The sequence below is a fragment of the Ambystoma mexicanum genome, chromosome 4q (assembly GCF_040938575.1).
Source record: "Ambystoma mexicanum isolate Mex_15411 chromosome 4q, UKY_AmexF1_1, whole genome shotgun sequence".
Taxonomy (NCBI): Eukaryota; Metazoa; Chordata; class Amphibia; order Caudata; family Ambystomatidae; genus Ambystoma; species Ambystoma mexicanum.
Window position 1 is genome coordinate 1,294,519,694 of NC_090928.1, and position 24,800 is coordinate 1,294,544,493.

General features: G+C 47.8%; 1 protein-coding gene across 1 annotated transcript in view; it reads left to right on the forward strand.

The window, feature by feature from the left end:
• Nucleotides 1–20,809, forward strand: part of LOC138468389 (NACHT, LRR and PYD domains-containing protein 3-like) — a 350,409-nt gene extending 329,600 nt beyond the window's left edge. Inside the window, exon 11 of the mRNA XM_069608929.1 lies at nt 19,564–20,809. The gene's annotated coding sequence lies outside the window, so the exon portion shown is untranslated. The remainder of the gene's footprint in view (nt 1–19,563) is intronic.
• The last annotated feature ends 3,991 nt before the right edge of the window (nt 20,810–24,800 follow it).

Below are 24,800 nucleotides of genomic sequence, written 5' to 3' on the forward strand. Positions count from 1 at the left end.
CCTCATTTCCAGGATACTACGCAGACTGAAAGAGCAGAAGTGTTCTACAATCCTAATTGCACCAGACTGGGCACGGAAGGTTTGCTACTCAACCCTACAGCACCTATCCCGATGGCCCCCGATTCGCCTCTAAGCGCATCAGTATCTATTGATGCAACAGAACCACAAGGTCCTCCACCACGACCCTGCGAGCCTGTCTTTCAAGGCCTGGTTCCTGAGCAGCGTAAGCTGATGAATCTCAAACTGTCTGCGGAATGCTGGGATATAATCAGGGCCTCAAGGGCTCCTTCTACACGCATCACCTACACTAGGAAATTGACTCGTTTTTCAAAGTGGTGTGAAACGTATGCTATTGATCCTCTCATGGCTTCGGTGGAGCAAGTACTTCCTTACTTATTACACTTAGCCAAAGCAGGTCTTTCACTGTCTTCGATCAAGGTCCACCTATCAGTCATACACAACGACCCCTGGAGACGCAGTCCTTGCTCTCCCTTCCGGCTGTCAAGGTCTTCCTTAAAGGACTTTTGCATACATACCCACCTACGCCCATGCCGGTTCCAACCTGAAGCTTGAACACTGTGCTAACAGCCCTCATGGAGCCTCCTTATGAGCCCATCCACAGGTGCAACATAAAATTCTTGTCATGGAAAACGGCTTTCTTGATAGCCATTATTTCCGCCGCCAGGAGGATCAGTGAGTTACAAGGCTTATCTTCTGAACCCCCCTTCACATTGTTCCATAAGGACCGTGTCATTTTAAGACCACACCCTAAGTTCCTTCCGAAGGTAGTATCGGAAATGACACTCACAGAACGCATTGTCCTGCCAACTTGCTTCCAGAATCATTCTTCGGAAGCAGAATGAACGTTGCATTCTCTGGACATAGCAAGAGTATTAAAGTTTTATTTGCAAAGGACTAGAGAGTTCCGTTCTTCAAATATACTGTTCATCGCCTTATCTGGCCATACAAAGGGCCAGCATATTTCCAAATAAGGTCTGGCGCGCTGGGTTTCTTATTGCATCACCCACAACCATCAAGCGAAAGGCAACCCTCTTCCCAAACCACACTCAGCGCAATCCACCAGAGGGAGGGTGGCGTCAACAGCGTTCCATGCAGGGGTGGCCTTGAAGGACATATGCAGAGCCTCCAGGTGGAGCACTCTGCACATGTTCGCTAAACACTACTGCCTGGCTGAAGATACCAACAAAGAAACTGCAGTTGGGCAGGCAGTGCTCCGCCACCTCTTTGCATAAGGTAGGACCAGCCTCCCTTTCCCAACTTTCCCTGAGTATGTAACCGCTGTGTTGCTGCATGGTAAAGGTTTGATCAGAGATATGTTTTCTGTATTTATGCATATATGTATATGATGGTGGCATATTTTTAACTGCTTGGTATTCTATTCAAGCACCTGAATCTATAAAAGATCAAATGCTGGAGAAGTCTTAGATACTTAGCTGTAACTGTATTTCTCCAGCATTGGTATCTTTCATAGATTCACATGCGCCCACCCGCCTCCCCTAAGAGGCTGCGCCTACGCTCAGCACCCATCATACTGTAAATCCTGCGGTTCAATATCTGAAGATGGCTGACTGGGGCAGAGCTAAAGCCCTGCCACCACATTGGTTGGGGTCATAAAGGACCAAAGTGAGGTGGAGGGGCTACACAATGGAATGGCTCATAGGCCATAATGTTCTGATTACTTACCGGTAATCTTCATTACTCCTAGTCCTACTCTTCCTTGTCACAGTACTTACCTCATGAGGCACCCGCCTCCGACACAGGACCTTCTTCTATTTCTTCTTATTTCTATAACTCCTCCCCCACACCCACGTCACTTAGTTTCATAGTACCAAGCCGTAGCATGGGACCTTCCCCGCAGGGAGGGTGAGGAGGGTCGTCAGTACTGTGACGAGGAAGAGTAGGACTAGGAGTAATGAAGATTACCGGTAAGTAATCAGAACATTACCTCCACGTCCACTCTTCCTCGTCCCAGTACTTACCTCATGAGGTATACCAAAGCAACAAACGGGGAAAAAGGTCCCAATGAGACACAGAGTCAAAACAGTGCAGAAACACACACCTTTAATAACTCCAATGTTACATCCCCACAGACAAAACTCCAACCCCGAAGGAACCAACCCCCGAGTGGGAGACATTCAACCTATAGTGGTTGATGAAGGTGCTCTGATCAGCCCAAGTGGCAGCTCTACATATCTCCTGTAGAGAAACCCCCCTAGCATCGGCCCATGAGGCCGCCAAACCTCTGGTGGACCGCCCCTGAACGTGCGCAGGCACAGGCAGGCCCGAAGCCACATAGGCCATGGAGACCACAAGACGGATCCATCGGCTAATGGACAGTACAGATGCCTTACGCCCAGACCCAGCCGGGCCAAAAGTAATCAGAAGACTGTCAGAGCGGCGGAAAGGGGCAGTTCTAGCCAAGTACTCCAACACCGCCCGCCGCACATCAATGCTATGCCAAGCCACTTCCTCTGGCGTTTGCGGATTTTGAAAAAAGGCAGGGAGAACCAGATCCTGAGAGGTGTGAAAACGAGAAACAACTTTAGGGAGAAACTTCGGATCACACCTCAGCACCACCGAGTCTGGCAGAACCCTCAGGAAAGGGGGGTGACATAACAGAGCCCCAATCTCCCCAAGCCTACGGGCAGAAGTTATGGCAATCAGAAAAGCAGTCTTCAGCGTCAGATGTTTCATATCAATTTCGGAAATGGGCTCAAAAGGAGGCCCTTGAAGAAACCTTAAGACAAGAGGGAGATCCCAAGGAGGAAGCCCCTTATAAGTACAAGGACGGGAAGAGGAAAAACCCCTGAGCAACTTCCCCACCAACACCTCCCCATCCAAGTGCCCATCAGAGTCCCCCAAAAGGAATTTTATGGAGGCCCACTGGGAGCGAAGCGTGGAAACCGCCAGGCCCTTGTCAAACCCATCCCGGAGGAATTGAAGGATAGCGGGGAGGCCAGAACGCAGGGGTGGAATCCCAGACCGCCCACACCAGTCCCGGAAATGGCTCCAATGTCTGCCGTAAGCCTTCAGAGTGGAGGGTCTAAGAGCATTCATTATGGAATCCACCACAGGACCAGAAAACCCCTGAGATATCAGCCTAGCCCGTGCAATATCCACACTGCCCATTGTATCTGGCGGACCCCCAACCGTAGCTCCCCCAGAAGGGGACAAGGCCACTTCGGAACCAGCCAAGGCTCCTGGCACCGAAGCTCCAACAGAGAGGGGAACCAACTCCGGCGGGGCCAGTACGGAGCGAACAACAATACAGTCACCCTGGATATTCTGATGCGCTGAACCACCCGAGGCAGAAGAGGAATAGGTGGAAAAGCATAAAGGAGACCCTGAGGCCACTGCACAGAGAGGGCGTCCACCCCCCACGCACCCTCTGTCTGAAAACGAGAGCAGAAGAGGGGAACTTTTGCTGAGGCTGGAGACGCAAACAGGTCCAGAATAGGGGTCCCGAACCTGACACAGATCTCTGCAAAAACCTGGGTCGAGAGGACCAGTTCCACCGAGGAGGGAAACCGGCGGCTGAGTAGATCCGCCCGAACATTGTCCACCCCCCTGATATGTGAAGCCACCAGGGACACCAGATGTGATTCCCCCCAAGCACCTATCTGAGCTGCCAGGGCATTCAAGGAGCGTCCGGAACCCCCTTGGCGGTTGACGTAAGCCAAAGCTGTCGTATTGTCCGTCCGGACCAAAACTGCCCGGCCCATCAGCAACCTCCTGAAGTACACCAGAGCCCGGAGAATGGCACACAACTCTCGCCAATTGGATGTCCGATGGCTCTCTTCCGGATCCCACAACCCCTGAGCAGAGAGGACTCCCAACGTAGCTCCCCAGCCCCTTCCACTGGCGTCGGTAGTAAGTGTGGTCACAGGAGGAATGATCAGGGACACCCCAGCCCGTAGTTTCGGAACCCTCAACCACCACTGCAAGGAGACCCGCAGCGCCAGAGACACCGGAATCAAAGCCTCGAAAGCTTGAGATGAAGGGAGCCAGTGGGAGAGAAGGTAGGACACCAGGGGGCGTAGATGAAGACGGGCCCAGGGAACTAGAAACACGCAAGAAGCCATGTGCCCCTGCAATTTCAGCAATAGGCGGGCTGGGACATACTGCCTCCCGAGAACCCTGCCCAGAACAGTCAGCAAGCAACGGACCCTCTCCAGGGACAGGAACACCTTCCCCATCCTGGTGCAAACCTGTGCACCAATGAAAACTAGATCCTGAGAAGCCTCCAGTTGGGACTTCTGCCAGTTCACCAGGAAACCCCAGTCCTGTAATGCCTGGCAGACCAATCGGAGATGAGAAATGACAGTCTGCCGGCAGGACGCTTTGACCAACCAATCGTCCAGGTAGGGAAATATCTGAATGCCCCGCAGATGTAAGTGCGCCACCAGGGGAGCCACCAGCTTGGTGAAAACTCTGGGGGCAGATCGCAGTCCGAACGGGAGCACCCTGAACTGAAAATGTCGGGATCCCACTGCAAAGCGGAAGAACTGCATGTGCCAGGGACGGAGAGCCACATGGTAATAAGCGTCCTGGAGATCCAGAGATGTCATCCAATCCCCCTTTATTAACATCGGAAGAATGTTCTGTAAAGTCTCCATCTTGAAGTGTTCCTTTTGGACGAAGCAGTTCAGGGCTTTGAGGTCCAGAATTAGACGGTACTTCCCCGAAGGTTTGGGGACCAGGAACACCCGTGAGTAGAACCCCTGACCCTGCACAGGGAGAGGAACGGGCATGATGGCCGCCTTCAACACTAATTCGGAGAGCGCGGCGTCCATGGCCAACCTCTTGAGCCGAGACCTGGGAACCACAGTCCGAACCATGCAATGCTGGATAGGAGGAGACAGGAAATGCACTCGATACCCCCATTGTACTGTGTCCAGAACCCATGAGTCGGAACACCACCTTTCCCATACTGGAAAAAACTGCCGGAGCCGCCCGCCCACCGGCAATTCCAAACCGTCAGGATTTAGGTGCCGGGCCAGGACGTGAAGAGCGTGGAGGACCCCGACCCCCCCTAGCCCTCCGAAAAGAATGTGATGAGGAGCCAGGAAAAGACCTGCTGGTCACTGGACCAGCCCCAGAGGAATATTTCTTGGCCGTTGAAGGAGGCTTGCGTCGAAGTTTGTCAGCATGCTTGTCCGCCCTAAAAACTTTGTGCACCTTATCCTCAAGGCAATCACCAAAAAGCCTGGACCCAGTGAAAGGAAGTTTCAGGGCAGCCGCCTTCTGAGACCCATCAGTCTTCCAGTCCCTTAGGTGCAAATGCCTCCGGGCAGATATACCAGCCCCCATGGCCATGGCTGAACCACGCACCCCATCAAAAGCCAGATCGGCCAAAAACTCAACCTGTCTCTGCATGTCTGTAAGCAAAGGGGCACAATCAGAGCCTTCATTGACAGCCTTTTTCAACTCCCTGAAACCATTCAACACTGTTTCAGCTGTGTAGGAACCATAGATATTTGCTCGAAGGGCCAGATGCGCCCCTGCATGAACCTTCTTAAGGCCGGAATTAACTCGGCGGTCCACTGGATCCCGGACGGCCGCCTCCTCGGCCGACATAGAGGAGCGACCCACCAGGCTGGCGAGGATAACGTCGACCTCAACTGGATCAGACAGCAAAGTCTCGCCCTTCAAAGGGTAAAGTTTGGACATGAAGCGGGGCATTGCAATCTTCTCCGGGTCATGCCATTCCCGGAGGATTTTTTCCCGGATATCGGAAACCAATGGCAACCCCTTCCTAGGTGTATGCCTATACTGGCGAATAGAAGGGTCGGCCCCCTCCACCGGCACCAGGGGCTATGAAAATCCCATGCAATCTCCAACTTGAGCCAGCACCTCCTCCACTCCCTCTCTGTCCAGATACTTCCCTTCAGCATCAGCCAAAGAGGAACAAGAAGAGGCCGATGACTCAGCGCCAGAAGAAGAGGAGGATGAGGAAGACAGACGCCTGCGCTTGTGTCCATGAGCATGTGTGCGACTCCCTCTACGATGCTTAAGCAGCTTCTTCAAATCCTTTCTGGTCAGGGAAAAACGCTTCGCCTTCTTCTTTCTCTTTCTGTGTAAATCAGGAGAAGAGGAAGACGAAGAAGAAGAAGACAGGACCAGATGCCTGCTCTTTGCAGAATGTTTTCCCATGTTGAGTAAGCCCAAAAACAGTGACCAAGGAAGCCTGCTTCACCAAAGACCCCTGCACACTGAACCAAGGCTCCACATACAAACAATTGCTAACGTGCCTCTCCCACATTCAAATAGAGGCCAGAAAGAACAACAACCAATAGGAACAACATCAATTAATTCCTATGGCAACATGGCTGCAGCATCAGAGGAGGAGCCCACCCTCCTCCGGAGCACGTGGCTCAAACAAGAAAAAGGAGCCGCCAATCCGTGCACAGCCGCCCATGCAGCATGGCCATGCAACAGGAAAAACATGCCCCCCCTTCTCCTTACCTTAACCCGGGTCCGTTCTCCCAGAACCCGGGCCACGATGCCCTGCGCTGGCCAAAGCCCAGCAGAAACCAGGCAAGGCAGCCTGACTCAACCGGGTCCCAAGCCCCGCAGGGAACCCAGGAGTCTTGCCACACCTGAAGGAGCCGAAGGCCCCGCCACACAGCCCCACCAGGGGGCCAGCATTCGGAGCTCCCCAGCGCCCCGCGCCGGGAAGAAAAAACAAGCCCAACCTGCCGGAGGCAGGAAAAATTAAACTAAGTGACGTGGGTGTGGGGGAGGAGTTATAGAAATAAGAAGAAATAGAAGAAGGTCTTGTGTCGGAGGCGGGTGCCTCATGAGGTAAGTACTGGGACGAGGAAGAGTGGACGTGGAGCCTGTGTAACAATGCCCATGCATGTATATTACATTTTTTTAAAAATAATTATTTTATCACAGAGGTTTCCCAGTCTGATGACGGGGAATATTCAAGCATCTGAATCTATGAAAGATACCAATCCCCTCGAAATACAGTTACAGGTAAGTAACTTAAGACTTTCTAAGCACGTGAGTGGAGATTAGATTTCTTGTAGAATGTTTAGTAAGAAAAGAATGAATTTTCTGAATGTTGAGAAGGTTAATGCAAGCAGCAGTGTTAGTGATGAATTTCTGAAGTCATAGGTTGCTATCAAAGAGTACCCAAAGATTGCAAGCTTTGGGTGAGGGAGCAAGTAGTTTGGGCTGGGAGGTGGTAGAGGAGGGGAGGGATGCTATTGGGATCCATGAGAAAGATGACTTCCATTTTTGAAGCGTTCAGCATGAGGCAGCAGATAGCCATCCATTGACGAATTGCAGTGAGACCGTTTGTAATTCTGGGGTGAAGGAAGGAAAGAAAAAAAATACTTCAGTGTTATCAGCAAAAATGTGATTGTGAAAGCCAAAGGAGAACATACTTCTTTCCAGGGTAGAGGTATAAAGGATGAAGAGCAGCCGTCCAAGGACTAATCCTTGGAGTGCGGAAAACCAGGAGAAGGGATGGGGTCAGAGGTTTGCAGGTTCCAAAGATTTTAAAAGATCGACCTTCCTTGGAGGGATTGCAGGCAAGAGTATATTTGTGAAAGTGTTTGTGGAGTGTTTACTATGGAAGCCATTTTGAAGTGGATCTCCAAGGTCATTAACCTCAAGGTACTTGGTGATCAGGTCGAAGACAACCTGCTCAAGGACTTTTGAATCATGGGGAATTAGAGAAACTGGGTGATGTGTTGCTGGGACATTGGAGCAAGAAGAGGATTTCTTTAATAGGGGTAAGAGAGTTATAGAGACGAAGAGTCTAGCAGAAAGGAAGATTTTAAAGAGCTCAGAGAGATTGGGGCTAGTCATTGAGAATACGTCTTTGAAGGTTCAATAGTTGTGCAAAATGGGTTTGCACTGCAAATAATGGGTGCTAATTCAATAGGAGTGGGAGGGGAGAAGTAGTCGAGAGTATCAGAGGTAGTGGACAGAAGGAGGATTGATGAGGGAGAGAGAGGAGGGCTGTGAGAGTATCATACATTTTACCAGAAAAGTAGTGATTAAATTCAGTAGCAGAAGAGAAAGGGGCGATGGATATTGGCTTGCGAGCTGTGACCAAAGTTTGGAGGGTAGAGAAAGTTTGCAGAAGTGTTCGAGAAGTGAAGAGATTAGGTTTGCGAAGTAGGATTTGGCAGACTCCATTGCCGAGGTTAGGGTAGCAAGGGAATTCTTTTTAAGGCTGGGAGCAGGTTAGGTATCCTTTATTTGCACCAGCGTCTTAGGTCACGGCGCATGTTTGTTTCAAGGGTCTTCATTTCAGAGGTGATCCAAGGCTAAGGATGGGTGGGAACAGGATAGTGTTGGGCAAATGGAGTCAAAGTGCACAGTGAAAGTCAGAGAAAGTATGGTCAATGGAAGAGGCATTAATAGGAGAAAGAGACAGGAGATAAGCCATTGCATAATAAAGGTAAGGGGCAAGAGAGTCCTGCCTGAATGTCCTCTTAGTCATTGAAGAGGGGAAGGGACGAGTAAAGGGTGGAGGGACTGAGATGTTAAAGTAAACAATGTTGTGACCAGAGGGAGAGGGGGATAGTGGAGCGGTCACAGAAGGAGAGTGAGTTAGACAGAAAGACAAAGTCAAGAGAGTTCCCAATAGAGGGGTGGAAGCATGCTGAAGTGAGGCTTGGACACAATGGTGACATGTTTCTGGGTATAAACCTTTATTAAATAAGAACATCTTGGGGAAATGCCTCTCTATACCTAAAGCTAAGAGGGGTTTCCGTACCTCAAAGCAAACCAGTGAAATTGTCAGGAAGTCTGAAATAGAGTCTGTCAATGTTGTATCTAAAAACCTGCTTCAGTCCCTAACATTATTAATCTAAAGTAACGGTGCAAGGATGGTCTCCACTTAAAGTAACAAGTGTTCTTTGTGTTTTCAATCAACAGAAAAGTTCCCAGTCTTTCCAGTAATAAAAAATGATGAAATAAACAATGTTCAAAAATACATGATTTCCAAGCGAGGGCTGTGCGCCTTTTCCCTGGGGTTCTTCTCAGTTTCCCTCCTTTCGGGCTCTTGAGACCCTTTTGTCTTCTTATGTAAATGTCGGTGAACAATTCAAAAAGATATTTTGTTAAGCTTCACAATCCTTTATCTTGTCAACTTGATTCGGTTCTGTTTTCCCAACTCCGGGGGCCTTGATCCTTTCAATCTGTCAGATGGATGCTAGCCGCAGACTCGCAATATAGCTTGCTTCACTTTCCTGCCAAGCTAGTGTCCTCCGTGGACTGACCCTCTTTCACATGGGTCTGAGACCCTCTTTTTCTCCTTTTCATAAGTTGCTTATGTTTCACATTGGCGCGGGTCCCAGACTCGCAACTGATTATGATATACTTTTCATTCACACTCCTGCAAACATATGACTCCCCTATTTTATTTATTCTTGGGGTATCAAAGGTGTTTGCTTCACTCTCCTGCCAAACACCTGATTCTGTTATCTTTGTTGCTCTCAGCTTCTCATATGGGTGAGGGTACCAGAATGGCATTGACCCTCAGGGTCCCAGACCCTCTTTCTCCAATGTTTGTATTTGCCCTCTTGCTCTCCCGGACCTCCAACACCTCCTGGAAAACCTGGGCCTGTTTTCTTTCTCTTGATGGGTACCAGTATTTACCAAGCCTCTGCATTGTTCTTAGAGGCTCTGGCAACTCCCTGGTGAATAGTGGGGTCTGCAGCGGTTCTGCAGGTGTTTCTCTTTACCCGGTTGCGCATCCTGCCTTGCAAGTGGTTCACCGGAGCCTGTGGTGCCCTGAGGTTGTATCAGCAGCAACCCCAATGGTCACTCTTGCTTGAACCGAGTTTTGGTTCTCCTTCTCGTCACTTCACAGCTTCTTCTCCTTTGGTTTCTCTCTGCCAGCCCGTTGCAGGAGTTCCACAGTTCCTCGGAGGAGGATCGTTCATCTTCCGTCCTGCATCTGAGTTCCTTTTGAACTCCCGCCCTGGCCAGCTGTATTCGTTCGGGCAAATGACATCTTGAGAAAAGCTAGACCGCTCACTCTGCTTCTTCCGAGTGATCCTCAGTCTCTTCATGACCTTCTTCTTCACAGTACTCATTTTCAACTCAATGCAAGATACTTAGTATTCTCTAGATTAGGTTGGAGATCCTGGGATCAAAGGGGCATCTTACTTGAGGGGTATGTGTGCAGGGGGTAAGGAGGAAGATGGTGAGTCTGGAGAGTGATGTAGAGGTTACACCATGTTGAGGATGAAGGCTATAAAGGAAGGGAATGAGAAAAGTGAGTAGTGGCAGGAATAGAGCGAAGTCAAGATGCATGAGGGAGGGTTGAAGATATAAAAAAGTGAAGATAATGAAGAAAGAGTGCAACCCATGAGAGCGGTAGGGTAGGTGGGTGAGCAGAAAGGGAAGGAGTGGATGGTTGGCTGATAAGAAGAAGGTATGAGTTCTGAGTTGGGCTAGAATGGGGCTATAGTTAACCAAAAGATAATTAACAGGCTCAAAACAGCAACGTTCCTTGGTCCTTTGAGGGGACAGACTCTGCGGTGAATGGATAGTCAATAGGTGGAAGGTTCCTTATGCGTGGGTGCAGAAGTCAGGTAAAGGGTGGGCATGGCAAAGCCCTGGCTTGAGCAGGGGTCCTGGCCCATGGCCCTTTCCAGGCCTAACAGGCCCAAATGGAGAGCTGCCCTTTGCTGCTTTTGGCCCTTGGCTACAGATGCGTTGGCTGGGCACCCAGGGGAGACTGAATAAGGGGTTGTTGTGTCACACGGCAATCTGGGAGTAAATTATAGTGCTGCAGATGGCTTCCACACTTGCAGGCAGAGCTCAGAGTACTGTAGGCCCAGGCAGCTGTTTTCCAGGCAGGACCCTCAGATGGTACACACAAGGTACTCAGGAAAGCAGGTGTTGGCCAAGAATAAAAACTATTTGAGATCCCACTTAACTAAGGAAACTAACATTTAAACAAAACATAGCTTGGTGTTGGTAACTGATAGAGAGAGTGTGGGTTAATAAACAGAGAATACAGCACTTCAAACAAAAATGGCGACTCCTGTGGTTTGAGTCAGGTCAGATCATGCAAAGAAAAAGTTAAGGGATCTGTGAGGCACCACTTTGCAATCCTGCCAGGACCTTTCCCAGGTACCATACTGAGTTCCTTATTTGCCATTGATATTAGTAGGACAGAGGGCCATTGGGCTTTTGTTGGCTTGTCTGTCAGTCGCCGTAGTTGGGAAGTCAAGGTAAGCAATTAGGAGAGGCAAAGTGTGTACTTTGCTACAAGGGATGCCCACACCAGAGGTATAGTTAATACACTTAATTACTTTTTAAGTATAAGTATATAAGTCATGTCAATGGCAGTAAATGCAGCAGAGTTATTTATCTGTACGGGAGCACTCTTTGGCTGGGACCACCTGAGGAAGTTCGTGAGACTCTTGCCAAGTTTTCTGAGGAGCCTTCTCTCCCTTTCGAATCCAATAATAAAATATTTTTAAAAATCTAAGAAGCCCACAGTAACGGAATCCCAAAAATCTAAACGCATGAAAGCTAAGCAGAATAACAATAGTTGTAGTTCGTGAACATTTTTGAGGTCACTATTAAAATCAGCAAACGACCCACCTTGTGTTGTGACTTTTGATAACGCACCCCTGCCACTGGACGATGATATAACTCACAAGGACATCAGCACCCACTGTAATAAGAATCAACCTCCTAGATGTATGGAGGATAACCTACGCGAATACCAGAGAATTCTCCTTCTACTCGTCTGCCCACGATATGTCATCCCGACCTCTTTCTCATTTCCAGCTCCCTGATGGGCAGGGTAGAGGATATTGAAATCAAACCCTGTACGCTATCAGATCATTCACCAGCAAAGAGACAGTACGGAAAGACGAGTTTGGAGGTTAAAACCCGAAGCCCTGCGTGATATAGTGTTCAAAGCAGACATCAGGAACAATGTTGAAGATTTCTTCTCTAACAACCTAGAGACCGACTCGTCCCAGTGGGTAAGGTGGCAGGCCTTCAAGGTCTTCATCCGGGGTATGGCGATATTGAGAGGCAGGGGTGCTCAAAGGGATTAGGAAAGATTTAGACCAGTCGGAAAATAAGCTGAAAACCCTCCAACAAAAATATGGCCTAGACCTTGACCCCATACTTCTCGCTCAAATACATACTGAACTAGAGAATTTCATGTCCCATGCCAACAGGGAAACGCTCTACTTCACTAAACCTGCTGCAGCTAGGAAATATGGTGAGGGAGCCAGGCCTGGTAGGACACTAGCGAGGGTGATTCAGACGGAAAGAGGAGTGGAGCAAGTGGATTGAATACTTGATACACAACGAAACTGAGATGGGCCAACTGAGATGTAGTGGAGGTATTCAAATACTTCTATCGTAGTCTATATAGTGCACCCCGAGCTAAGGGTCGCAATAGTATAGAGGCCTTTCTACACAAAATCACACTCCAGACACTTAATATCCAAGCTCGAGAGGGGCTGGAACACCCGTTCACTCTGGAGGAGATTGTGGATGTGATTGCGGCCCTTCCCAAAGGCAAAGCGCCCAGTCCAGACGGCCTCACGGCTGAATTTTACCAAGAATATGCAGCTATCATAGCCCTGATTCTTTTACTAGTGTGGAAAGAATCACTGCAGGTGGATCTCCTCCCCGAATCCCTCAGAGAGGCGGTGATCACAGTCCTGCCCAAACCTGGTAAACCTAAGAATGAGTCTGGCTCCTATAGACCCCTCTCACTTATAAACTGTGACACTAAAATGTATACCAAAGTCTTGGCTAACAGACTCCTACCTGTAATGTCCCAGCTGATCAACCCAGACCAGGCAGGATTCATCCCAGGGAGGTCAACCTCACTCAGCATCCGACGACTATTCAACATAATGGCCAGACTAGACCCCGCAACCCAGGCGGTCGCAGTTACAATCGATGCTCAAAAAGCTTGGGACTGCATGTTCATGGCCTTTGAGAAACTGGGGATAGGGGGTAATATGATAAGGTACATCAAGTTACTTTACACAAATCCAACACTGAGATCCTGGTCAACTCACTCACGTCCTCCCAATTTCAGCTGGAAAGGGGCACCCGACAGGGCTGCGCCTTCTCCCCTATCTTATTTGCATTAGCTATTGAACCCATGGTGGAATATATTAGGGAACACCATGCATACCGAGGTCTTCGGCTAAGTGGGCCCCCTGAAATTATATTGTTGTATGCGGACGATATTGATATTGATATTTTATCTCTATCGCGCACATACACAAGTGTTTCAGAGCGCGACAAGGCAAGGGAGGGGAATAGGGGAGAACAAAACAGCGACCTTACTAGGCCCAGTGACATTGAGAACACACAAGTGCATGGGAGGGGGGAAGGGAAAAGTGCATGGAAGGGGGGAGAAGTGGAAAGCGCGAAGCAGAGGAGAAACAGATAAGTAACAATAAATAAATAATAAAGGCAACAAACAGTGGTAGTGCCGCCAGCAATTTGCAAGTGCTAGGTTTAAGGCAGCAGACAGTTAGGTCTGATAAGTGCAGGAAGAAAAGGGGGGGGCTGTATGGGTACAGATGCAGACCCCAGTGCAAGGGGTGGCTCGGAGGCAGTGCGGGAGGGTGGCAGGGTGAGCAGGTACTTGGGTCTGGAGTACAGCGGGTGGACAGGTGCACAGTGCCAAGATAGAACCGATCAGCAGGGGAGAGGGGGAGCGAAGGCAGAAGAAAAGAGGAAGGTCTTGAGGTGCTTCCGGAACCGGAGATGGTTCTCCTCAAGTTTTAGAGTAGCAGAGAGGCTGTTCCAGAGGGAGGCCCCAGCCGAAGACAGAGATCTACCCCCAGCTCGTTTCTTTGAAAAACGACAGACCCTGAGGGAGTTAGAGGTAGAGGAGCGAAGAGTTCGAGAGGGGACGTATTTGCGGAGGGATAGCTAAAGGTATTTTGGACCCAGGCCCCATAAAGCCTTGTGGACAATGCAGAGGGTTTTGAATTTAATCCTTGCATCCACTGGGAGCCAATGGAGAGATTTCAGGGCTGGAGAGATACGATCCCAGGGCTTAAGGCCAAGGACAAGTCTTGCAGTCCTGTTCTGGATTAGTTGCAGACGGCGGAGAGTAGAGGCAGGTAGATTTAGAAAGAAGCTGTTACAATAGTCCGACCTAGAGAGAACCAGAGCTTTGGATACCATGAGCTTCTGGGGGAAGGAGAGGAAAGGCAGAGTACCTCTGAGGAGGAGCAGTAGGAAATTTGACTTTTTAGAGACCTCAGAGATGTGGGCGGAGAAGGAAAGGGTGGACCCTGAGGTTCTTAGCCTCGCAGGTGGGGGTAGGAGGAGGGCCAAGGGAAGCCGGCCAGAGCGTGAGGGGAAAGGATGGTGAAGGTGTGCCGATGAGGCATTCAGACAAAGATCAGTGGTGGCACTCCAATCTTGAATGGCAGTTAGGCAATCAGAGATGAGAGAGGGAGACGAGGTGGAATACGGCAGCCTGAAAATGAGTTGAGTGTCGTCAACGTAGCACTGGAAATGTGAGTAGAAAATGGCAATGCAGTGGGCGAGAGTTGGCAGGTATTGGTTGAAAAGCCAGGGCGAGAGGTTAGACCCCTGGGGAACACCACAGGTAGAGAGGAAGATAAATGATAGGAATGACCCAAGTTGGACCTTGGAGGGTCGATCTGAGAGGAAAGAGGTCAGCCAGGCCAGAGCCTGATCAGTGATACCGAGGTTTTCACAGAGATGGTTGAGCAGGATGGTATGGTTGACCGTGTCGAAGGCAGAGGAGAGATCGAGGAGGATGAGGACAGAGCGAATGTTAGAGTCGAAGTTGGATAGCAGATCTTCACGGATGTTCAGGAGAGCAGTTTCCGTGCTTCTGGCAGCTCTGAAGCCAGACTGGTGGTCATGGAGACAGCCAACAGAATTGGAATGAAGGTTAAGCTGAGAGATGGCCAACTTTTCCAGGAGTTTGCCTAGAAAGGGAGTAATGGAAATTGGGCGATAGTTAGCTCGACAAGAAGGATCAGCTGTGGGTTCCTTGAGAAGAGGGTGCACAAGGGAGTGCTTCAGCGGTGAGTGGAAGGATCATGAGGCAAAGGGGTGGTTGCAAAAATCAGCAAGGGCCGGAGCGAGGGTGTCAATGTGGTCCTTGATGGTTTTGGAGGAACAGGGATGAACCTGTTTTGACGAGGATTTCATAGATCGGACTTGTCTAGCGACCTTGTCAGGGGAGAAAAGAGGTGGGGGGTGGCTAAAGGAGGGTCAGCAAGCACAGATGGAGAGGGGATAGTAGGGGCGGGGGTGAAGAAGGTGGACAGTGATGTTGTTTGTTAGTGATGTTGTTTGTTAGTGAACCACAGACCAACCTCTCCCCGATAATTCAAGACATTATAGCAGTAGGCAAATTGTCAGGATTCACAATTAATACATCGAAATAAGAGATTTTTCCCCTCACTGAAACTACGACTAACTGCCAGGCTCAGCTTGAGCTCAAATGGGCCCCCGGCTGGATCAAATATCTTGGCGTAACCATCGCAAGATCCCAAGAGCTACTTAAGAGGGACAACTATGACACGCTCCAAATGCAGGCATTCGCCAAGATGAATAATTGGAAATTGCTACCGCTGTCGCCTGCTGCCATGGTGGTACTCCCATAGATGCTGTATGTGTACGCCACCGTTCCGATCTGGCCGGGGAAGACCTTCTTCTCCCTTCTACATAAGCAACTAGCCCAGTTCCTTTGGCATTGTGGAGCAGTCCACAAAAAATGGCTAGACATGACACACACGTGTGATAAGGGAGGAATGGAGGCGCCCAATCTCGAATGGTATTGGATAGCCTCCCAGGCCCTGCATGCCACGTACTGGTATCCCTGACCATCCCGCACTCCCCCCCCCCCAGGCTTGTTAACTCTATACTTGTTTTCTACATGATTCTTAAGGAATCCAATCTTTTTTTGAAGATGGGGATTGACTTATGTTTACCATCAGAAAGGTCTGACATTTCCAAGAGCACATGACAGCAAATTATTGTTTTGGTAACTCACTGTGCAAAGACTCTTTGTTTGTGAGCTGTAATGATAACTCAATTGGAAAGAAGCCTATCTGCTTGAATCAAGGTATTTCATCTAAATCTCAGTCTCTGGACGACTGGTTGTGGTTGCCTAATCAACAATTTAGACCACTTTTCAATGTTTTACAATAGTTTAGATGTCATAAAAATGTGTTCTCAGAAAACGAGGGGTTTCACGCAGCTACAAGGGTTGGACACACAAACTATGCATCTTAGCTATTTTCATATTATCCTCCTACAAGAGGTTTGGCAGAGGGACACTTGTTTTATTGTTGGTTACTCAACCTTCTAACAACCAGCCTTAAAAGGACCAAGGAGGAGACCCTTTGGCGGCTTGCTAGTTGCAATTAGCAATGGACTACCTTTAACTGTACAAGTCCTCCATGACAAAATCCCTTGCCTGTTTGCATTAACAATGACTAGTCTGGATAAGAGTTGATGAGACAACCTCCTTATCATTATTTTATATCTGAAACTTAATACCTCTGTGGGCGAGACACTTGAGGTGACCTTAAATAACATCCTAATGGATTGGTGTAGTGATAACGCGAAGGGAAATGTATTTATTGTATTTATTTATTTATTTATTGGATATTTGCATGGGGCCTATACGGCAGAAAGTGTTATGTCGATTTTCGTGCAGATTTCAATTTGATCAATTGAAAATCAGCTTTAGAGAAAGCTGAGGGGAATGATATGATAGGTTATTTATAATGCGCTTAATACCCAGAGGTTTCTAAGTGCGGAACCCGGGGATCGAACCTGTGCTGCTCCGTGTGGTCTTGCTTCCAAGGCGAGCACGTTGCCGCTGAGCTATCCTCCCGAGACAATGGGGTGTCCCTCCTGGTTGTTGCAGATTATTATAGCATTACATACACGTATTTCTGCAAGAAAACAATGGGGCCTTATCAGATTTCAACAATATAAATAAGGGTGTCAGGCAGGGATGTATACTGGCCCCACTCCTTTTTAACTTAAATATAGCGGATTTACTCACATGCCTAGCATCAAAGGCTAATTGTCCCCCAAAAATCGGTTCAACCCCAATTTCCACAATGTTATATGCTGATGACATGGTCATTTTTGATCAGACTTGTACAAGAATGAAAGAGCAGTTGAGTGAATTGGGCTGTTACGCAGAGGGAAAGAAGTGGTCAGTAAACCTGGGAAAGACTAGAGCTATGTTGGTATCCCCGAAAAAAAGTTAATGAACCAGTGATGAATGCAATGTTGGGAGTGATTGAATACAGGGTCTCTTATAGGTATTTAGGTCTTGAGATATCAAATCGCTCTAGTTATGAAGTTATCATAGAAACAAAGATCAGGAAAGCGAGACTTATGTACATTTTCTGGGCAATACTCAGGCTATTCAATGGGAGGGATACTTCTTCTGTATAAGGAATGTTTTTGCCCAACGATATTGTGTGGCCTAGAAGTATTGGCGTGTAATGAATTAAACTGGCTTAAAAAATATAACTATATCACACAATAAGCTAAACAAATAAAAACCTATTACAGGCAAACACAGTAACAGTAAGAAAACAAGGTGTTCAGGTGGAAGTATTCTTGAGCCTTTGTGTGAAAGATTGACATCTGGCAAGGATGCAGAAGTCCTGGCTTTTTTGATTTTTAATCAAATGATGCAGGTAATCCCATCTCAGAAAGGGTGATCTACTAATCAGATCTCCCTTTCATAACCTCCATGGCAACTGCATAGTGTACACCTGTGCCCTGCTGCATCAGTGGCCAAATCTGCAGGGCCTGCTCTCCAGTGGCACAGAGCAGGTTCAAGGGTCACAGGTGCCCATTTGACAGCTGCTCTGACAGCCAAGTCACTTCAGCACAGAGGCTGCATTTGAAGTCTGCACCTGTGTCCCAAAATCACCTAGTCACGAGGAATGACTAAACATAAAGCCATACTCGGGTTTAGGGTATGGTGCATAGTAATTCACATAACTATAACAATCCACATTAATTAATTTGATATCATACGTGTGTAGGCACTGTGAGCCCAGCTCAGCTGTGGAAGGGTTATGGGTATTCTGCTCAGCCTGGCCCGGCCCGGCCCGCCTGCAGAGCAGGAGAGTGAATGCCTGTGTCTATCCTTTGGTCCGCTTTGAAGCCTGGTAACACCTGTCTCCAGTGAGACAGCCTCCCCACAGGGGTGGGCCTGGAAAACAGGCATCAAAGGGCATACCCATCCCAAAAGCGCATACTTAAAGGGCCTTTGATGCTTTTGAGTAGGGAGGGGACGGGGTTAGTTTAGACGCATCTAGCTCTACAAAGCAGGCAGAGGATTCCGCCATCTTGTTTCTTTCTGTATCCCTCTTCCCATCCACTTCCTTTAGCACAAAGCACTTTGGGTGTGATGTCAGAATGCACACGCCACTTGTCTCAAGGAAAGGGATTGGACTGCCTGTTGCAGGTTTGCTTTAGCCCACTCACCTATGGGCTTTGGCCTTGAAAAGAAGGGCCTCCCACTCCTTCTGTGATTCACTGTTGAACAGAAACCTAAGGAAGATTCATTGCACCTCTATTGGGACAGTTTACCTTCCCAAAGCCCTTTGCCGGTGCTGAGGACTTAGTGTTCATGGTAGAGGCAAGCTCTACCCTCTAGCCATCCCTAGGGCACATTGGGGGTCACCTGCTGCTGGGGCAAGATCTGCCTTTCTGCCAGCCACACTGGTACCCAGGCATCACAGTGCTGAAGGACCCCCGAAGTTGCCGGCCGGCCTCCCCTCTGTCGGGAGCCTGAGAACAAGGACTCATCTTATCCTTGAGCCCCTTCCAAACTACACTTCCTCTGGTTCCAATGCCTGGCAATGACGACTGGCAGATATTCTGCCAACTTTCTGTCGGTGAAAGACCGGTGTAAGGCCAGTGTAATGCAAACGTTAAATGGGGTTCTTACTACCAGTGGAAAACGGGTGGATTTTATATTACGCCGAACTCTAGACGAGGCCCACTGCGACCAACTGATCGGGTTATGATTAGTGTCAGGTACGGGGCTTGGCACAATCTCTGTTCTCAGTAGGTGCCACTGGTACACCTCTTGCCCAACAGTGGAGCAAATCTCCACTAGAAGAACGGTTAGGCATCCATGCACCCAGCCAGCTATCAGGACGGGCCTTTGGGACCCAGCCATCAGGAAGGGCCTTTGGGACCCAGCCATTAGGAAGGGCCTTTGGGACCCAGCCATCAGGAAGGGCCTTTGGGACCCAGCTTTCAGGAGGGGGCTTTGGGAAACACTCAGGTCAGCTTTCTTTCTGGCGCTTGCAGACATACAACTCTGAGAAGGTCAGAGGTTACAGGCATGCAGTTTTGTGTGTCTGGACGATCCAGCAATGTCTAGGGGACCAGTACCAATACAGTACATTCTACGTACATATAGATAGTCTGTAAACCTGAAAGAACCGATACTTTTCTGTTAAGGTGTACTACATGGAATCAGGATCTTTATCAAGTGTCCCTTTTTCCGGAAAGTAATTGGAATCTTTTCATTTTCAGCATCAGATGTGATACGTATTTACCAAGTGTGAAAGCGGAAGTGACTGACGATGATGATGGAGACGAAGAGGAGGAGCAGCAGAGTGGAATAAATACGGACAGTCTTTTTTCCCATGTGATGCTTGTGTAGATTCACTTTTTAAATCTCTGTGACCTCTTCAGATGAGATTTGCTAGTATCTCCCAAAAGAGGTCCACTCGAAAAAAAGGGGTTCAGCTCTACATTTGCCTGAGAGTTAGATGGTCAATTTGTCATTCTTGATGGTTTGTACGGGTCTACGCATAGCTTGTAAAAACAAATGTAAAATAGAGGAGGAGCTTCTCAGTGGAAATGCAGAACGCTTTGGGTAAGCGTATTCAGATTTGGGATTGGTTGGAGAACCTTGACCATCTGAATAGGTTAAAAAAATATCAATTTGTGCAATATAGGCTTTATACTTTTAAGACGCTGCAAGAATATCTGAACCTATGCCCATCCAAAAAGCTCAGGCGGTTCATCCTATTATTTAGATTGGAACAGCTCCCCATTAAGAGGCTGACAGGGATTATTGATAAGATCCCCCTAGAACAACAGTTCTGCCGCATATGTAAAGATCAGGAAATCCCTGAGACAGCTAAGCACCTACTGACCGAATGCCATGAGATGGCCAATACAATCAAACATCACATTGGTAGATACGTGCCCAACTGGGAAATGATTGGGGAGAGGTCTTTCTGGTTGCACTGTATTAATATGAGCAGTATGTGTTTGCTGATTGTCCTGTATAATATCTGGTTAAAGACAGAAGCCAAGTTGGGTATCATTATCAGCAATTGAGGGTACAATCAACTACAAACTCTTCTGCTAGTTGAACAGGAGCCTCGAGAAATCCCCCTTATAAGTTGATGTTCTTTTGGAGTAGCAATGCAACATGATTTAATGTTATTTATCAGGATAAGGAGTCAGGTATATCACTAAAGGAATCAAAGGGAAGTTTTGAATGCGATTTGGGATTGTAATCTCTCAGTGTTTTATTGTGTAGCTGCATAAGATAGGTGCTATGTTGAGTTTGGAAATATGTTCTTTACTTTTTTATATATATACGTGTATATATATATATATATTTATATTTTATTTCTCTTATATGTTATGTACGGGGAAAATGAAGTTGTTTGATCTTCTTTTTCAATTTGTGTTATTTTGATACTATGTGTAAAGTTTATTATGTAAACTAAATCACATTAAATAAATAAAAATGTTTAAAATATGACAATGTATGAAACTTTACACTTCTAAAAAACCTAAAAACTGGATGAGTCCAACATTGGAAATACACAAGTAACAACAGGGCAACAGCCTCCTACCACAAAGCCAACATTGACCAAACAAAGAACATCTCAGTAATCTTTTGGAAGTATTAAGACATGTTTTTTTTTTTAACTAAACTCCTCCATCTGTCATTACAGAAATGAAATGCCTACAATTTACAGAAATGTTGGTATTCACCCAAGAAATCTTGTTTAATGGTTTACAAAAACAACACTCTTAAATCCATTACTTCAATCCCAACCTCCAGCCAAATAGAAGAGCCCACTCCAGCACCCTGAGTTAAGGCAGGAGCCATTCCAGCACCCTGAGTTAAGGCAAGAGCCATTCCAGCACCCTGAGTTAAGGTAGTAGCCATTCCGTCACCCTGAGTTAAGGCAGGAGCCATTCCAGCACCCTGAGTTAAGGCAGGAGCCATTCCAGCACCCTGAGTTAAGGCAGGAGCCATTCCAGCGCGCTGAGTTAAGGCAGGAGCCATTCCAGCGCCCTGAGTTAATGCAGGAGCCATTCCAGCACCCTGAGTTAAGGCAGGAGCCATTCCAGCGTCCTGGGTTAAGGCAGGAGCCATTCCAGCACCCTGCATTAAGACAAGAGCCATTCCAGCACCCTGAGTTAAGGCAGTAGCCATTCCAGCACCCTGAGTTAAGGCAAGAGCCATTCCAGCCCCCTGAGTTAAGGCAAGAGCCATTCCAGCACCCTGAGTTAAGGCAGTAGCCATCCCTACACCCTGAGTTAAGGCAGTAGCCATTCCAGCACCCTGAGTTAAGGCAGTAGCCATTCCAGCACCCCGAGTTAAGGCAGTAGCCATTCTAGCACCCTAAGTTAAGGCAGAAACCATTCCGGCACCCTGAGTTAAGGCAGTAGGCATTCCAGCACCCTGAGTTAAGGCAGGAACCATTCCAGCACCCTGAGTTAAGGCAGGAGTCATTCCAGCACCCTGAGTTAAGGCAGGAGCCACTCCAGGACCCTGAGTTAAGGCAGTAGCCATTCCAGCACCCTTAGTTAAAGCAGGAGCCATTCCAGAACCCTGAGTTAAGGAAGGCATGAGCCATTCCAGCACCCTGAGTTAAGGCAGGAGCCATTCCAGCACCCTGAGTTAAGACAGGAGCCATTCCAGCACACTTAGTTAAGGCAAGAGCCATTCCAACACCCTGAGTTAAGGCAGGAGCCATTGCAATACCCTGAGTTAAGGCAGGCACCCGCTTTCAATGACTCATAAATGCTTCTATGGATAAAGGGGAACTCCCTAAATGGCAGAAAACAGATCATCCCTGTGCTGAAAACCCCCCATTGAGCCCTCTTGACCCGGTCACTACTGACGCATCACTTGCTTCTAGTCCATGGCAAAGGTCCCTGAAATCTAGGCTGCACCTTACTCCCAGGTTTGTCGCAGTAAGTACCTTTCCAGAAGTATCAATTGGACTTGCACCCTTGCTGAGTCTGCTATGGTACTGCCCACCGTTGTTGCCCCAAACCTCCTGTTACGTGTCTACTAGACACATGTCCACTGATCCTCCCTGACTGTCCAGCCGTCCACGACTCTCCTCCGTCCCCGGAGGTCGTGCCTGCACAACAGCAGACTGGTCCTTATGAGGGATTCCTCCCTCCATCAAGATATGTAGGAAATGGGCCAAGTGAAAGGTGAGATCTAATAATACTTTATTTATTCTATAATGTTGCTACCACAGCTGATGTGGTGCCGCAGCCGTGTAAATAGCATGTGTTCTAGTATGTCATTTATTGGTGCTGTATTTGATTAAGTATCGGAGATCACCTGGAGGATTCCAACCTCACATGGTCCCTCTCTGGTCCTTTCTGGTGCAAGTGCTTTTTGACATTTGTTTGTAATCTCTGAGAGATCTGATAAAAATCAAGGACATGTTTATGCAAGGATAGTCTGCCTGAGTGCGGCTTCCATAGAAAGCAAGGAACGAAAGAGGCTTTCATTAATGCTGCAAAGTTCCTACTGTGACGTCAGACCAGTGGAATAATAAAGTCACTGGTGTGAAGTCACCGCATGGGAATATGATGTTTGATGAAGTGGAGGCCTGGATGGGGACTGCACATGGACTCAGACTGAAATGTTGCCCATCAAAAATAAAATGTGCGCCAACAGCCCAAGAAGCAAGAGACCAGTGAAGACGCAAAGGTGACTGAGAACTTACAGTTGGTTAATCTGTCAAGAATGTTTGGTTATTTCGCGGTTTCAAGGCAAGGTCTCCTAATTCCTGTCAGAAGGCCCTTTTACATGGCTCAAAAAGCACATTCAGGAATAACACACTCCATCGCTAGGTTGGGATAGAAATATTGGTGGCCAGGTTTAGACACAGCAGTAGAGAAGTGCTGTTTTCTTAAGAGTGACAATAGTGAAATTATTATCGCCGCTTCCCACACCTGCCGCTTGATGGCAGAGTTACTATGAATATCATAGGACAAGGTGGTCTTCTGGAGGGTCTGAACTCATTGCACTGGTGATGATTGACTCCTGTGGCCTGATGACACAGAAAATGATTGAGTTCATGGATTCTGTTTTTCATAAAAAAGGGTTTCCTGGCCTTATTATGAGGGTTATAGATGCCAGGAGCTTTTTGCTGCCTTATATGGAGCAGAGCTTTGGGGACAGAGCCAAACATCAAAACTGGTAGTCATGGAACATACATTTATGAAGACAGCATTCGGCCTTCCAAGAAGTGCACTTAACCTTTGAGTGCACTCGAATTGGAGTGTATGGTTCTAGAGCGCAGGACAGATCTCACTCCACTGCAAGATCGCCTTAAGATGGGGGCAAATCCCTTGCCTACTGCAATTTAAGGAAGCCTTAACTGGTGTCATGACTACACCTGGAGGAAAATGACTGCCCTGCTTTAAACATGCGAGGGATCTTACAGGTTTAACTTGACTACCAATTCTCTAAGACGAGCCATTCACTACAAATGCAACTTCTCAATCACTAGTCAAAAGATAGTTTTCTATCACTAGTCAAAAGATAGTTTGTGTCCCAGTGATTGGGAGAGGCTCACCATGAGTATATTTGGCGTGTAAGACCTACCGTGACGTATTAGGTCTATCAGCGATGCGCAGCTTATACTTTTGAACAACCGTCAGAAAACACGGAACCTATTCGGTTTCTCTGCTCACACCACAAAAGGCTGTGGTCCAGAAATGCAAAGACATATAAGGTACCTCGGTGTCAGAACTCTGAAAGGTGAGAACATTCTTTATAAAGCAACGCATTTGCCAGATGTTGTATTTGTAGTCGCTGACGTTATTTTATTGGCTGTAGGTCAGGGGTCGGAGACCTGCGGCTCTCCAGATGTTTTGGACTGTGACTCCCATGATTCTTCACCATTGATTGTGCTGCCTTGGAGTGATGGGAGTTGTTTGAAAACATCTGGAGAGGCAAAGGTTGCAGAGCCCTGATGTAGGTTGTGGTGCCTGCACCGCGATAGACTGTTGTTATCTTGGATAGAAGAAAACGCTTGGCGAATTTGACTTGGAAAGCCCGGCGTGATGGTTTTAAGGGTTCAATATTTTGATATTTAGTGTTGTATGTATTTTAAACATATGTTTGCTTTTATGACAATAGTCGAAATAAAGCATGATGGTGATTAAATGATAAATTAGACTGACGATGGACCAGGTCTCCCATTCGCTTGTCATCGCATACACACATTTCATCATGTGGCATGGGGGAAATGATAACCCCAATGTTGTTTCCAATAGAGGCCATCCATTTACACCCTGAGTGTGATCATGTTGTAAACATATAATAAAAAGAAGAAACTTTTCTACGTTCCTTCTGTTCATCTACTCTTTCTGGTCAAGGAGTGGTGGAGGCACCGCTCGCCCTCAGGTAATTTAGCATTTAGCCACTGGCGCATTTGGTGGACAAGTCACGGTCAGCGGCTACTCTGTGCATTTTACTGCAGATA